The following is a 15092-nucleotide window of genomic DNA, read 5'->3' as shown; positions in this document are numbered from 1 at the left end:
GTTCAAAATCAGTAGAAGGTATTACACAGAACCAAAGGGGAGGGGAGAAAAAGGGGAAATCTACAGGAATACAAACACATCATACAAAAGTTTCACCAAAAAGAGTACCTGACTGGCTCAGTCAGTTGAGCATCCAATGCCTGATTTCGGCTCAGTCTGCTTGAGATTCTCTCTCCCTCTACCTCTCCCCCCATGCTCATGCACTCTCTCTGTCTCAAATAAATTAATTAATTAAAAATGAAAAGTTTCAGGACCGCTGGGTGGCTCAGTGGTTAAACACCTGCCTTTGGCTCAGGTCATCATCCAGGGTCCTGGTATTGAGCCGCGCGTTGGGCTCCATGCTCAGCAAAAAGCCTGCTTCTCCCTTTCCCTCTCCCTCTCCCCTTGCTTGTGTTCCCTCTCTCACTGTCTCTCTGTCAAATAAGTAAATAAATTCTTTTCAATTAATTAATTTTTAAAAATTTAAAAAATTGAAAAATTTTTAAAAGTTTCACCAAAAAATACAAAGGATATCAAAACACAAAATGGCTATTAAGAAGTTAAATTCACATATTAAATAATTAATAATTAAATAATTATTAAATATTAAATTAGATAAATAAAAATAAAATAAATAAGATATTAATTGTATGTGTTTATATAAATTAATTATATTAATTAAAAATAAATAATAAAGTAAAAATAAAATTAAAAATTAAATAAGTATTAAATAATATTAAACAATAACTAACATTTTTAGAATCATATTTTTAGAAATGAAGAAGCAACAATAACAAAATCACTCCTTGTATTGAAGGTATTTAAGGACTGGCAGTATGCCACAGTGGAAAGAACACTAACCCACAATAAGAGACATGAGTTTTAGCGCCAGCTTTCACACTAACTGCTATGCAATTTTGGACACAACGCCACTTTCAGCATTTCAGATCCTTCATATTTAAAAATAAATAAGGATTTAAATACCTGCACCCTCTTTTCACAGAGTTAACAGTACTGTGGAAATCTTTGTAAGTTTGTATTTTAAAACACAGGCTGTTAAAAGATTTTGGCAGATTGCAAAATAGCAATGTAGTAAGTATCTCAAAGAAATGATCTGGCAAGGGTACAAAGGTGTACACAGAAAGATATTCATTCTTGTTTATAATAGTGACAAAATTAGAAACAACCTAAATAGATATTAACAGGTGATGAGCTACAGTAAATGAGAAATGTCCACACAATGCAGATATTTACTGATTAAAAACTATGATCACAACATATTGTTTTAAGTATAAAAAAGCTGACTACACGATACCAAGTATAGGATGATCTCAATTCTAATATGCTCAAAAGAGCATATTAAACATGGAGAGAAAAGTCTAAAAAGATATATAAGCAATTGCCAATGACTATCTCAGGTATGGACAGCTTCTACATTTTTCTTCATACTTTTCTATACTATCTAACCATGGGATCCTTTTGTAATTAAAAACAAAACAAAACAAAAAAACCTTTTAACCTAAAACCAAGAGAAACAGACTTCAGAGATGTCTGCTCGGGTATAGAATACCATCTATGTTCAATTTACTACCACTTTTGTTAAAAGGGAGGGAGTAATATTTACTATAAATAAAATATTCATAAAAATAAAAATATTTCTGCAAAGTCACACAAGAAATAATTTTTTTTTAGAGGGTGCCTGGGTGATTCAGTTGGTTGGGCATCCAACTCTAGATTTCACCTCAGGTCATGATCTCAGGGTCATGAGATCAAGCCCTGTAACCAGCTCCGTGCTGACCATGGAGCCTGCTTGAGTTTCTCCCCTGCCTCTGCCCTTCCCTCTCTCTCATTCTCTCTAATTTAAAAAAAAAAAAAAACAAAAGAAAAGAAAAGAAAGTAAAACTAGAATAGTTGAGGGACAACTTTTAAGAACACTTTACTAGAAATGTATTGTATTCCTCTTAAAATTTTTTTTACCTGAAGTATAATATAATTGACATTGGATTTTTTTTTTAGTAACAGTCTTACTGAAATACAATTCACATACCATAAAGTTCACCTGTTTTAAGTATATAATTCAGTCGTTTTTAGCATATTGAAAGTTGTACATGGAACACTATCAGTTCTAGAACACTTCCATCACCCCTTGGAGAAATCCCATCCCAATTAGCAATTGCATCCCATCTCCTCTCCTCCCAACCATTCGCTTGAATTTGAACAGATGTTCTACTCACTCAAAAATTAAATTTTAAAGAAGTTTACATTTTATACTTTAAAAAGAATGAAATTCTGATGCATGGTACAAGATGGATGAAATCTAAATAAATCAGTCACAAAAGACAAATATTATATGATTCCACTCACATGAAGTATCTAAAGTAGTCAAATTTATAGATGCAGAAAGTAGAAAAATGGCTGCCAGGGCCTGGAAAAAGTGGGGGTTGGGGAGGGATGGGGAGTCATTGTTGAATGGGTACAGAGATTCAATTTTACAGGATGAAAAGAGTTCTGGAGGTGGATGGTAGTAATGTTTACACAACATAATGTACTTTATGTCACTGAACTGTACACTTGCAAAATAGTTAAAACGGTAAATGTTTCGGGGCATCTGGTGGCTCAGTTGGTAAGCGTCTCCCTTCAGCTTGGGTCACGATCCCAAGAGTCCTGGGATCGAGCCCCGCACCAGGCTCCCTGCTCAGTGGGGAGCCTGCTTCTCCCTCTCCCTCTGCCTGCCGCTCCCCTTGTTTGTACTTTCTCTGTCAAATAAATAAAAACTTAAAAAAAAAAAAAAGATGGTAAATGTAAGGTGTATTTTATAACAATAAAGAAAATGAGGAAAGATGATGCCTACCATAAAATTCCAATGTATGGATATGAAATAATTTATGACTAATGATAAACATTTGGGTTGGTTCTCAGTTTGCACTATTACAACTGGCACCTTCGTATGTTTGTCTTTGTACATGTATCCAAATTCCTAGGGATAAATTCTCAAAGGCAGAATTGCTTAATTGGAGGATATGCAATTATAATTTTGATATATATTAAAATTATCTCTAAAAGGGTCTGTACACATTTAAACTTAACACCAAACCATATCTGGAGTGGCCATTTCCCACACATTTGAAAACTCTGGGTATTTTCTTTCTTTTACTGGCATTTCTTCAATTACAAGCATGGCTGAATATCTATCCACATATCTACTGGCACCTTGCAGTCCTTCCTTTGTGACTCATCTGTTCTTGTTCTTTGCCCATTTTGTTATTTTCCTAAGTGGATTAAATAACCTTTGCCTGCTGTGTATATTACAAATATTATTTCCAAGGTTGTCATTTTTCTTTTAACGAGGTTTATGATGAGTATTATAGGGAATTTATTTATTTATTTAGTGCAAACATACAAACTGTTTCTTACAGTTTCTGGCTTTGCTATTATGCTTAGCGAGTAGTGAATTTTCAATTCTGATAATCTTCAAGCTTCTGAAAAGCACTGCTTTTTTCTTACCAAGAACAGAATTATCAGATATTTTAATTCAGGAACAGGATTTCTTTAAATGCATTTAACTGTCAGCATCACCCTGTAAAGATTCTCAATAATTGTAGAGTTCAAAATCCTTAGTAAAAAGATATGTCAAAATGCTAATTCTCTGAAGTCTTGGATCAATTCTAGTTTCCTTCTTTACCCCTGGAAGTAAAAATAACCCAGATAAAGTCTGAGTGAATTTATCCCAAAGAGAAATATCAGAAGTTAAACTCAACAATGAAACTCATTTCTAGGTACAACTGTTCTCGTTTTTTTGGACATTCATCACTATTCAAGTCAGGAGAAACAGACATTGACTATAATAGCTTTTGGTCTCACGTATACTTTACCACTTGTGTTTATATCTAGTATAGCAATTACCATTTTGGTGAAGAAAAAATTACAGCTACTAACGTAAGGTCTACTTCTTCAGCTCTGCTTGCACACATTTTACTATGAAATATTTCCTAGGAAATACAAAATGATGATCTGACTGGCAGTCTAGAAAGCTACAGAGCAATCTTCTCCATTGAAATAGGAGTCACCATTCCTACTTTAGGCCACATTCAAGCTAGCTTTACTTAAAAAAAATTCTTGCCAGTTCCCTTGGGAGAAGAAGCAGCAGGCTAGAAGCCAGGCTACTCCTTCTCCAGCATATTCAGACAGATGATAAAATGAGCAAACCTGCACATCTCACAGACATTTACAGTGTCTTACACAGTGATCAACCAAAAACAGAGAGACTGAATTTAGAGGGAAGATCTCAGTGTAAGACATTAGGAGAACTTCTATTTGGGAATTATTCTCATGACACTCTCCAAAACGAACTCACACTTCTCACATTCCAAATGTTGTATGTATGTTATACCATACACTCGCTAGTCTACCACTTTCCACTCTGACATTCAGTTGATCTAGAAAGACTGGAAAAGTAACAGCTTAAAATTTACTCCAAGGATTGTGCTATTATTACACCAAGCTGTATCTCAATGAAATGGTAGGATACTGTGAACAACTGTAATCTTTGACAGGGACTATGGCTTAATTAGAAAATTAATACATCTATCTGCAAAAACAATGAAAGATCACAGCAACCCTTCATACAATATCTTTTGGATAAATATCAGAGGCTCCTGTGAGGCAGAACTTCCCAAATATAATCATTAGTTGCTTGGAACAACAGGACACTTTGATCCAGTTTATCCTGATTTCTAAAATGACAGAACTTTGTAGTCTAGAGCTACTTTTAATTAGGAAAAAAGAAAAAATACAGTATTGCCCCCCACCTTTTCCACGGGAATATGTTCCAAGATCCCTCAGTGGATGCCTAAAACTATGGATAGTACCAAATCCTCTATATCCTAGGTTTTTTCTAATACATACATGCCTATGATAAAAATTTAATTTATAAATTAAGCATAGTAAGAGATTAACAAAAAAAGCTAAAATAGAATAATTATAACAATATGCTGTAATAATAGTTCATGTGAATGTGGTCTCTCTCTCAAAATATCTTGTTGTACTGTACTCAACCTTCTGATGATAATGTGAGATGATAAAATGCCTACCTGACAGACTGAAGTAAGGTGAATGACGCAGGCACTGTGAGGTAGTGTTAGGCTATTAGTGACCTTCTAACAGTAAATCAGAAGGAAAATGAGGTCTGCTTCTGGACCATAAGTGACCACCAGTAACTGAAACCACAGAAAGCAAAACCATGCAAAGGGCAGACTACTATAGATACAAGAAAATGGTCATCGTTAAAAACAATACATCATGGAGAACTCAATGCACCATTTGTCAAGATGATCCATTAGAAAAAGTACCAGTATTGCACCATATTATGTTAAATTAAAAATTTTTTTCTGAAGCATATAAATGTATACATTAAGGAACCTTATCCATGTAAGATGCAAAAGAGCTTATAATAATTCTTACTGAAGTCATCTGAGTCAAGCTTACAGCTTCTTCAGGCTATCTGATGTTCTGATCTGTACTGCCATTTTACTATATCCCTAAACGACAGCACCTACCAGACTAATCTGAAATGTATTTTTCTTTGTTTCTGCCTTCATTAAAAATTTTCTAGGACTTGGGGCTGTCATCTCTTTACTCTGGGGCACAGCACAGTGCTTGGTATAGTTACTGCTCAATAAATTTTTGATGAAAGAATGACTAAAACAAATTTTGAAAAATTATTTTGAAAGTAAACCGCTAGTAGATAGTACATGCAAATTTCCCTAGAAAGCTGTATCTTTCCCCTATAATACAATAAATTATTCATCTTCTGTAACAATTAGTTCTTTACCAACTACAACAAAAAAAATCTATCTTAAATACTAACTATCCAAAATACAAAACACAATCCTAACAAAAAATGTTAACTATATATACTCTGGATTTATTCGTGTTGTAATTTTTTTTTTAAAGTAACCTCTACACCCAATGTGACATTCGAACCCACCACCCCAAGATCAAAAGTCACATGCTCCACTGATTCAGCCAGCCAGCCATCCCTGAATTTATTCATGTTCAATCCAAAGCAAACAGAAGCATTTTCAGATAATCAACAGTCAACAAGAACTTTATACTTTTAGTACTATACAAAGCACGTAGAGTTCTTATCCAAAAATAAAGCTTAGAAAATGATAAAACATAATAGTTACAGAGATACACTCACTCACCAGCACTATACCCTATCACAAATTGTAAATTAAGAACAATATTCAAGAGGCATGTGGGTGGCTCAGTTGGTTAAGCACAGCTGCCTTTGGCTCGAGTCATGATCCTGGGGTCCTGGGATTGAGCCCCATGTCAGGATCTCTGCTCAGTGGAGCATACTTGTCCCTCTCCCTCTGCCTACTGCTCCCCCTGCTTGTGCGCACTCTCTCTCTCTCTCTCTGTGTCAAATAAATAAATAAAATCTTTAAAAAAAAAAAAAAAAGAACAAAAATCAAGAGAGAAATGGGACACATACATGTAAAGCACTTCTCCTACATGCAATACATTCAGATGAAGTTTGGAACCTATTAGAGATCACTTGAGCTAGACTCATGAATCTTTAATATGAAAAGAAAGTATTCTAATTTCTATCATTTTAGAAGGAACTTGGTGAGTAATTTAATCAGTCTGAATCTCAGAAACTGAAACAGTAGAAGTGCTTCTAAGGTAATTCATTTCTTTTAATCACCAGTTTACTATTCTTTCACAGCTGATGACAAGGATTTTCTGTGCAGCAAATATTAAACTAAAATCAAGTTCTCAGACTAATCTAAACATCAGCAAGAGACACATTCCAATGCAAGAAACAACCACACAGAATTCAAATGGAAAAATTAAAATTATCGGGCACCTGGGTGCCTTAGTCGTTAAGCATCTGCCTTCGGCTCAGGTCATGATCCCAAGGTCCTGGGATCAAGGCCCACATCAGGCTTCCTGCTCAACGGGAAGCCTGCTTCTCCCTCTCTCACTCCCCCTGCTTGTGTTCTCCCTCCCTCTCTCTCTCTCTCTCTCTGTTTCTCTGTCAAATAAATAAACAAAATCTTTAAAAAAAGAAAGAAAAGAAAAAGAAAAATTATTTAACATTCTCACCCTCTAATTTGAGTTGATTCTCCTCTAAAAAAGACAAAAAGTCAAGAAAATGAAAAAGCAATTATACCAGAATTCTAGCAGCTACTCTCCGCTCTTGAATCCAGGAAATATAAGAATATCTATCTTTATGCCAGTACAACCCAGAATGGAAGTTAAAGAATAAATGAAAATGCTATCAAAATAGGGAAGCCCTAAGGTCAAAATTAAGTTGACCCTCGTGAATGAACAACATGGGTTTGAACAGCATGGGTCCACTTACACACAGATTTTTTTTTCAATAAACAGTATAGTACTATAACTGTAACCACATTTTCTCTTTTTTTTAAGATTTTTTAAAAATCAACATATAATGTATTATTTGTTTCACGGGCATTTTTTTTTAAGATTTTATTTATTTACTTGACAGAGTAAGAGCACAAGCAAGGGGAGCATCAGAGGGAGAGGGAGAAGCAGGCTCCACTGAGGGGGGGCCTGATGTGGACTCAATCCCAAGACTGAATGGAAGGCAGGCACTTAACCAAATGAGCCACCCAGGCGCCCCTTCCTCATGATCTTTTTCTTTTTAAAAAAAAAAAAAAACTTATTTATTTATTTATTTATTTGACACAGAGAGAGAGAGAGAGAGAGAGAACACAAGCAGGGAGAGTGGGAGAGGGAGAAGCAGGCTTCCCGCTCTCTCGTTGAGCAGGAAGCCTGAAGTGGGGCTCCATCCCAGGACCCTGGACCATGACCTGAGCAGAAGACAGACACTTAACAACTGAGCCACCCAGGCTCCCCCTCATGATTTTCTTAATAACATTTTCTTTTCTCTAGCTTGCTTTATTATAAGAATACAGTATATAATACATATACAAAGTATGTGTTGTTTATACAATCAGTAAGGCTTCTAGTCAAGAGTATGCTATTAATAGTTAATCTGGGGGGAAGTCAAAAGTTATATGCAGATTTTCAACAGTATAGGGAACAGTGCCCCTAACCCCCCCACCCCGTTCCTCAAAGGTCAACTGTACATTTTATATTTTATGGCCTCATAGAGATAATCAACAATTCAAGTAACAATAAACCACTTTTACTACAAGTCTTAGAAACTTCGTATTAGTTTTAGTTACCCAAATTGCCATACTATCATCTACCCCTTCACCTCTATTTATGCAGTCTCTGCCCTTTCCCTCTGTCACTCTCAGTTAAATCCTACTTGTCCTTCACTCTTAGCTCAGTCATTATGTCCTCTAGAAAGCCTGTTCTGACTCCCCCAACTGAAAGACAGAAAAAGGGAAGGAATTGGTAAAAGAAGTATAGAAAGGATAGAACCCCAAACCAGAAATTAAAATAGTAAAACTATCATGCTAAGCAATACCAGGATTGAAGAGATTCATCTCATTATTAATAACATCCAAGTAACCTCAAACAAACAAACCCAACACCTCAAAAGTAAAATCCACCAGCAGAGGGATCCTACCACAACCATTTCCATAAATGTTTAACTTGAGAACACTCAGCAGTTAACAATTGTGGCAGAACTACAAGCTACCAGAAAGATACTGTTCATTCCAGCAGCATTTCAAGTATCAAATTCACTTCTTTCTTCATTTTCTACACCCCAAAAGTTGCAAACACCTGCAACAAAGGTAAATGAGGTTAACAAAATCCCCAAACTTAGTCACTGAAATACTGGTATGTGAATCAAAAAGAAAGAAAAATAAAGAACAAAGAGTTAGGTGATATGCATCAGCTATGAGAGTGATAACAGCTAATCTTGCCAACGCTGCTTTGGGGAGTAGATTTTGCTGAATGAATACACACAGGAAGCAAGAAGCTTAGCAATCTGCAGGGAGTCCCTGCTGACATTCAGCAGCAGCACACAACATAAAGCTGCCAGGGGCTGATGTCTGTCCCACAGAGCTATGTCAACACTAAAGTCACTGTGTGCCCACAGCTTATCAGAAACTATAGAATTTCTTTCTCCCTCCCCCACGTTCTTCAGCGAAAGCGAAGCAGCAAGGAAGACTGATACTAAGAGTACGAAGAGATCATGACCTTAGAGCCTTAAAGTGTACAGTGCTACTGTTTAAAATACTTTGACATACACTATCACCAAAAAAATTTTAATTGAGATGAAGCCCAACAAAATTATTTATATAATTAATTCTCTCTGGAGAAAACAACATAAAACATACACAAAGAACATTCAAAAAGAAGAATAAATGAACAAAAATTATTCACATCTTATCTCAATACTTTATTCCTACTAAATGTGCTTTCCTATAAAAATCAAATCTAACAAAAAAAATCAAATCTAACTATTAAACAAATCAGAATGAAACTGACTACACTAGGCAACTGACAGACTGCCATAGTCAACCACAAAAATACCAAGAACAGGGGTGCCTGGGTGGCTCAGTGGGTTAAGCCTCTGCCTTCCGCTCGGGTCATGATCTCAGGATCCTGGGATCAAGCCCTGCATCAGGCTCTCTGCTCAGTGGGCAGCGGGCTTCCCTCTCTCTCTGCCTGCTGTTCTGCCTACTTGTGATCTCTGTCAAATAAATAAATAAAATCTTAAAAAAAAAAAAAAAAAGAGAGAGATACTAAGAACAGTATAGTCAGAAATGAAAGGTATAAGAATCAGAAAAGAAGAACAGTCATTATACAGGATTATATGATAAAACCTCAGAAAAAAATTACAGACAAGACATCTGTATCAAGAGTTCAGCAACCTGGTAAATATAAGATCAACATGTAAAACTTAACCACATTTCTCTACACAGAAACAAATCTTTCAAAAGTGTAATTAAAAAGAGAGAGAGAGAGAGAGAGAAGCTTGATAAGATCAAAAAGGTACCTGGGGATAAAAATATGAAAAACAACAACAGAAATACAAAGCTTTTATAGATAAAATCATAAATCTTTCTAAAAATTACTGAGATATAAATATTTATTGTACACAATCCTTTAATATTCTCCATGGCAATCATCAAATAAGGTGTGACTAAGACTCTAGCACATGCTTCTGTAAAAATAGAATAAAATAGAATAGGTAAAAGAAATCTTTTAAAATTAATGAAATTTCTTGAAAAATTAATGGAGAAACAAAAAAAATGAATTTGGGTAGTAAACAGACAGTATAAAAGATTGCTTCATGATTTAGCATTGCTGTTAAGAGCAAATAAGAACACCAGATGGAATCATCGTGGGGTATAAGAAGGAAAAATAATTTGCTGACTCTCACCAATTCTATCATATAAACCCCAATAAATACATTTGTTACCATTATTTTCAAATATTTAAGTCCTGAAGTCACCTGACTGAATACTTTTAAGTAAAATATATTTAGACATCTATGTTAGAAAGCACACTTGATAAAATTAAAAACTGACACACTGGACTTAACCAAAATTAAAATTTTATCAAAACTTTTATCAAACTGACCATTATAAACTGGTAAGCCACATACTGGGAGAAATAGTGACTGTCCAAGGACTTGCGTCCTGAATATATAAACAACTCCTCTAACACAAATACAAACAAACACGCTAATGCTTTAAAAATGAGTGAAAGACTTATATACGTTGTAAAGGAAGATACACAACTAGCCAATGTGCAAGTGAAAAAATGACCAATATCATTAGTAATTACAGAAATGAAAATTAAAACCAGAATGAGATGCCACCACATACCCACTAGAAGAGCTAAAATATAAACACCACCAATGTTAACAAAGATGTAAAGCAACCAGAATGTGAAATTATACCAATACTCTGGAAATTAGTCTGTCAGGTCTTTTTTTTTTAAATAGGTTTTTTTCTTTTTCCTTTTCTTTTTTAAGATTTATTTGACCTACTTGTGATCTCTGTCAAATAAATAAACAATAATTTTTTAAAAAGATTTATTTGAGAGGGACAGCATGCAAGCAAGCATGGGCGGGGGCGGGGGGGAGTGGTAGAGGGAGAGGGAGAAGCAGACACCCCACTGAGCAGGGAGCCCAACGAGGGGCTCGATCCCAGGACTCTGGGATCATGACCTGAGCCAAAGGCAGAATCTTAACCAAGTGAGCCACCCAAGTACCCCAGCCAGTTTCTCATAAAGTTAAAAATGTATCTATGCTATGATCCAACAATTATACTCCTAGATATCTCCCTAAGAGAAGTGAAAACATGTCCACAAGCACATATGTATAAAAAGAACATTTACCGGGTCCCTGGGTGGCAGGGTCAGATAAGCATCCGACTCTTGGTTTCAGCTTAGGTCACGACCTCAGGGTCATGAGATGGAGCACTGCATCAGGCTCCAAGCTCAGGGAGGAGTCTGCTTGAGATTTCTCTCTCCTTCCCCCCTACCGTCCCTCCTTCTCAACAACAAAAAACAAACAAAAAATCAAGAGTTAAAGGTATACCTTTGAAAAGGAAAAACTAAATATTCAAGATAATTTAACTAGTAATGACTTCACTTAAAAGAAACAACAGAAATTTAGTCAATTTAAGAATTCTTCCACTTCTAATATGCTCTGTAGTATGTTCTATCACCTGACTCAGTGGAACCTTACATTCTTAAACTGGTAAAAGAGAAAAAGGCAGAAGCTTAGGGTTTTAAAGACTCAGTCAGGAGTTTCTGGGTGGTTCGGTCAGTTGAGCGTCCAACTCCTAGTTTTGGCTCAGGTCAAGATCTCGGGGCCATGAGATCAAGCTCTTCATTGGGCTCTGAGCTCAACAAGGAATCTGTGTGAGATTCTCTCTCTCCTTGGCCCTCTGCCACTCTCCCCAGCTCACAAGTGTGCACACTGTCTCTAAAACTGATGAATAAATCTTAAAAAACAAAACAAAAAACCTCACTCAAACATGCAACAAAAGAAATAACCATCAACAATGTGCCTTAGTTTTCTTCAGATCTCTCTCTCTCACTCATACACACGCACACACACACTGTTATGGGTTTATAAATCATATAAATGATGTCATTTGTACATGCTTCTCTTTGCAACTTGCTTTTGTTACTCTACCTAATGTGCCTGAGAATGAAAAGTGCTGTATCCACTATGGAAAAGAGTAGGAAGCTCCTCAAAATATTAAAAATAGAACTATGGGGGGCTCCTAGGAGGCTCAGTCAGTTAAGCATCCGCCTCCTGATATTGGCTTGGGTCATGATTTCAGGGTGGTGGATCAAGCCAGAGTTGGGATTCTCTCTCTCCCTCTCCCTCTGATTTTCCACCCCACCCATGACTTATGCTTTCTAAAAAATAAAATAAAATAAAAATAGAACTACTATATGATCCAACAAGTCTTCAACTGCTAAGGGTGTTTACCATCTCTTTATCCAATTAATGTGAATACACCCAACTTACACTACAGATACATTAGTATGCTTGATACTCAGTGCTGCCAAACACAAAATACTAAACACACACACACACACACACACACACACACACACACACACACAGGATTACCTTTCAAAATCTGAAACAATCTAAATTCCAATACATCTGCAGTAAATATTTTAGAAGAAGAGATTTTGTACCTATATTCCGTTTTATGAGTTCTTCACCATTGAGTATGATGTTCACTGTGGGTTTTTCCTAAACGACCTTTATCATGTTGAGGTATGGTCCTTCTAAACCTACTTTGTTGAGGGTTTTTATCAGGAATGGATGTGGTACTTTCTCAAATGCTTTTTCTGCATCTATTGAAATGATCATATGGTTTTTATCCTCTTATTTGTGTGATACACACTGACTAGGATTTCCAAATATTTAACCACCCTCTGAATCCCAGGACTAAATCTCACTTGGTCATGGTGGTGATTGATTTTTTTAATGCAGTGTTGAATTTGTTTGCTAGTCTTTTGTTGAGAATGTTTGCATCTATGTTCATCAGAGATATTGGCCCGTAGTTCTCTTTTTCAGTGGTGTCTTTACCTGGTTTTGGTATTGGGCTGATACTGGCCCCATAGAATGAATTTGGAAGTTTTCCTTTTTTTCTATTTTTTGGAATAGTTTGAGAAGAATAGGTACCAACTCTTCTTTAAATGTTTGGTAGAGGGGCGCCTGGGTGGCTCAGTTGTTAAGCATCTGCCTTCAGCTCAGGTCATGATCCCAGGGTCCTCGGGCTCCCTGCTGGGCGAGAAGCCTGCTTCTCCCTCTCCCACTACCCATGCTTGTGTTCCCTCTCTCGCTGTATGTCTGTCAAATAAATAAATAAAATCTTTAAAAAATAAAAAATAAAATGTTTGGTAGACTTCACCTGTGAAGATGTCTGGTTCTGGACTTTAGGTTGTTGGGAGTTTTTTGATTACTGATTCATTTTCACTTTTGGTAATCGCCGATCCTGTTCAAATCTTCTATTTCTTCCTGATTCAGTTTTGGGAGGTTATATGTTTCTAGGAATTTATCCATTTCTCCTAGGTTGCCCAATTTGTTGGCATTTAATTTTTCAAAATATTCTCTTTTAATTTATTTCTGTAGCGTCAGTTGTTATTTCTCCTCTTTCATTTCTGGTTTTGTTTACTTTAGTCCTCTTTTTTTTTTTTTTTTAAATGAATCTGGCTAGAGTTTTACCAATTTTGTTGATTTTTTCAAAGAACCGACTCCTGGTTTCATTGATCTGTTCTATATTTTTTAATTTCTGTACCATTTATTCCTGCACTAATCTTTTATCTTTTTCTTCCTTCTGCTGGTTTGGGATTTTGTTGTTCTTTTTCTAGCTCCTTTAGGTGTAAGCTTAAATTGTTTATTTGAGATTTTCTTGCTTCTTGAGATAGGCCTATATTGCTACAAACTTCCCTCTTAGAACTGCTTTTGCTGTATCCCAAAAGGTTTTGGACCACTGTGCTTCATTTTCCTTTGTTTCCATGTAATTTTTAATTTCTTTGATTTCTTGGTTGACAAACTCATTGTTTAGTAGCATGTATTTGTGCTCTTTCCAGATTTTTTCTTCTGGTTGATTTCTGGTTTCACAGCATTGTGGTCAGAAAAGAGGCATGGTATGTATGACTCTAATCTTTTAAAATCTGTTCAGACTTGTTTTGTCAATGTTCCATGCGCACTTGAAAAGAATGTGTATTCTGTTTTAGGATGGAATGTTCTAAATATATGTTAGATCTATCTGATACAGTGTGTCATTCAAAGCCACCATTTCCCTGTTGATTTATTTATTTTTTTTTGAATCTCTACAATCAACATGGGGCTTGAAGTCACAACCCCAAGATCAAGAGTCGCATGCTCCCCCTACCGTGACAGCTGGATGCCCCTCCTTGATTTTGTATGGATGATCTGTCCATTGATGTAACTGGGGTGTTAAAAGTCACCTACTATTATTGTATTACTATCAATTAGTTATGTTTGTTATTAACTCTTTTATGTATTTGCTCCCATGCGGATACATACATTTTACAATTGTTGTATCTTTTTGTCTGCTTTATTATTATATAGTGTCCTTCTTAGTCTTTTGTTACAACCTTAGTTTTAAGGTCTATTTATTCCAATATAAGTATTCTATCCTGACTTTCTTTGGACATTTGTATGATAAATATTTCTCCAACCCCTCATTTCAATCTGCAGGTGTCTTTAGGTCTTAAATGAGTCTCTTGCAAACAGCATATAGATGAATCTTGGTTTTTTTATCCACCCTGTTACCCTATGTCTTTTGATTTAGTCCATTCCCATTCAAAGTAATTGTTGATAGATATATATTTATTGCCATTTTGATATTTGTTTTGTGGTTGTTTTTGTAGTTTTCCTCTGATCCTTTCTTCTCTTGCTCTCTTTCATGGTTTGTTGGCTTTCTTTAGTGATTTACTTGGATTCCTTTCTCCTTATTTTTTGCATATCCATTACTGGGTTTTGATTTGTGGTTACCATTAGGTTTGTATACAACATTTTATGCATGTAGCAGTCTAAATTAACTTGATGGTCACTTAAGTTTAAACCCATTCCTTACTCCTCTTCCACCCCATGTTTTAAATATATGGTGTCATACTTTATATACTTTTGTGAGTCCCTTGACTGATTT

General features: G+C 35.7%; 1 protein-coding gene across 3 annotated transcripts in view; it reads right to left on the bottom strand.

Moving 5' to 3' along the window:
• The window catches only part of ERC1 (ELKS/RAB6-interacting/CAST family member 1), a 549895-nt gene that overhangs the window by 455173 nt on the left and 79630 nt on the right, over positions 1-15092 (bottom strand). The gene's annotated exons all lie outside the window — the stretch shown is intronic.

The sequence above is a fragment of the Martes martes genome, assembly GCF_963455335.1.
Source record: "Martes martes genome assembly, chromosome: 8".
NCBI classification, from domain to species: domain Eukaryota; kingdom Metazoa; phylum Chordata; class Mammalia; order Carnivora; family Mustelidae; genus Martes; species Martes martes.
Note: the sequence above shows the minus strand (reverse complement) of the source record. Positions and strands in the feature narration are given on the sequence as shown.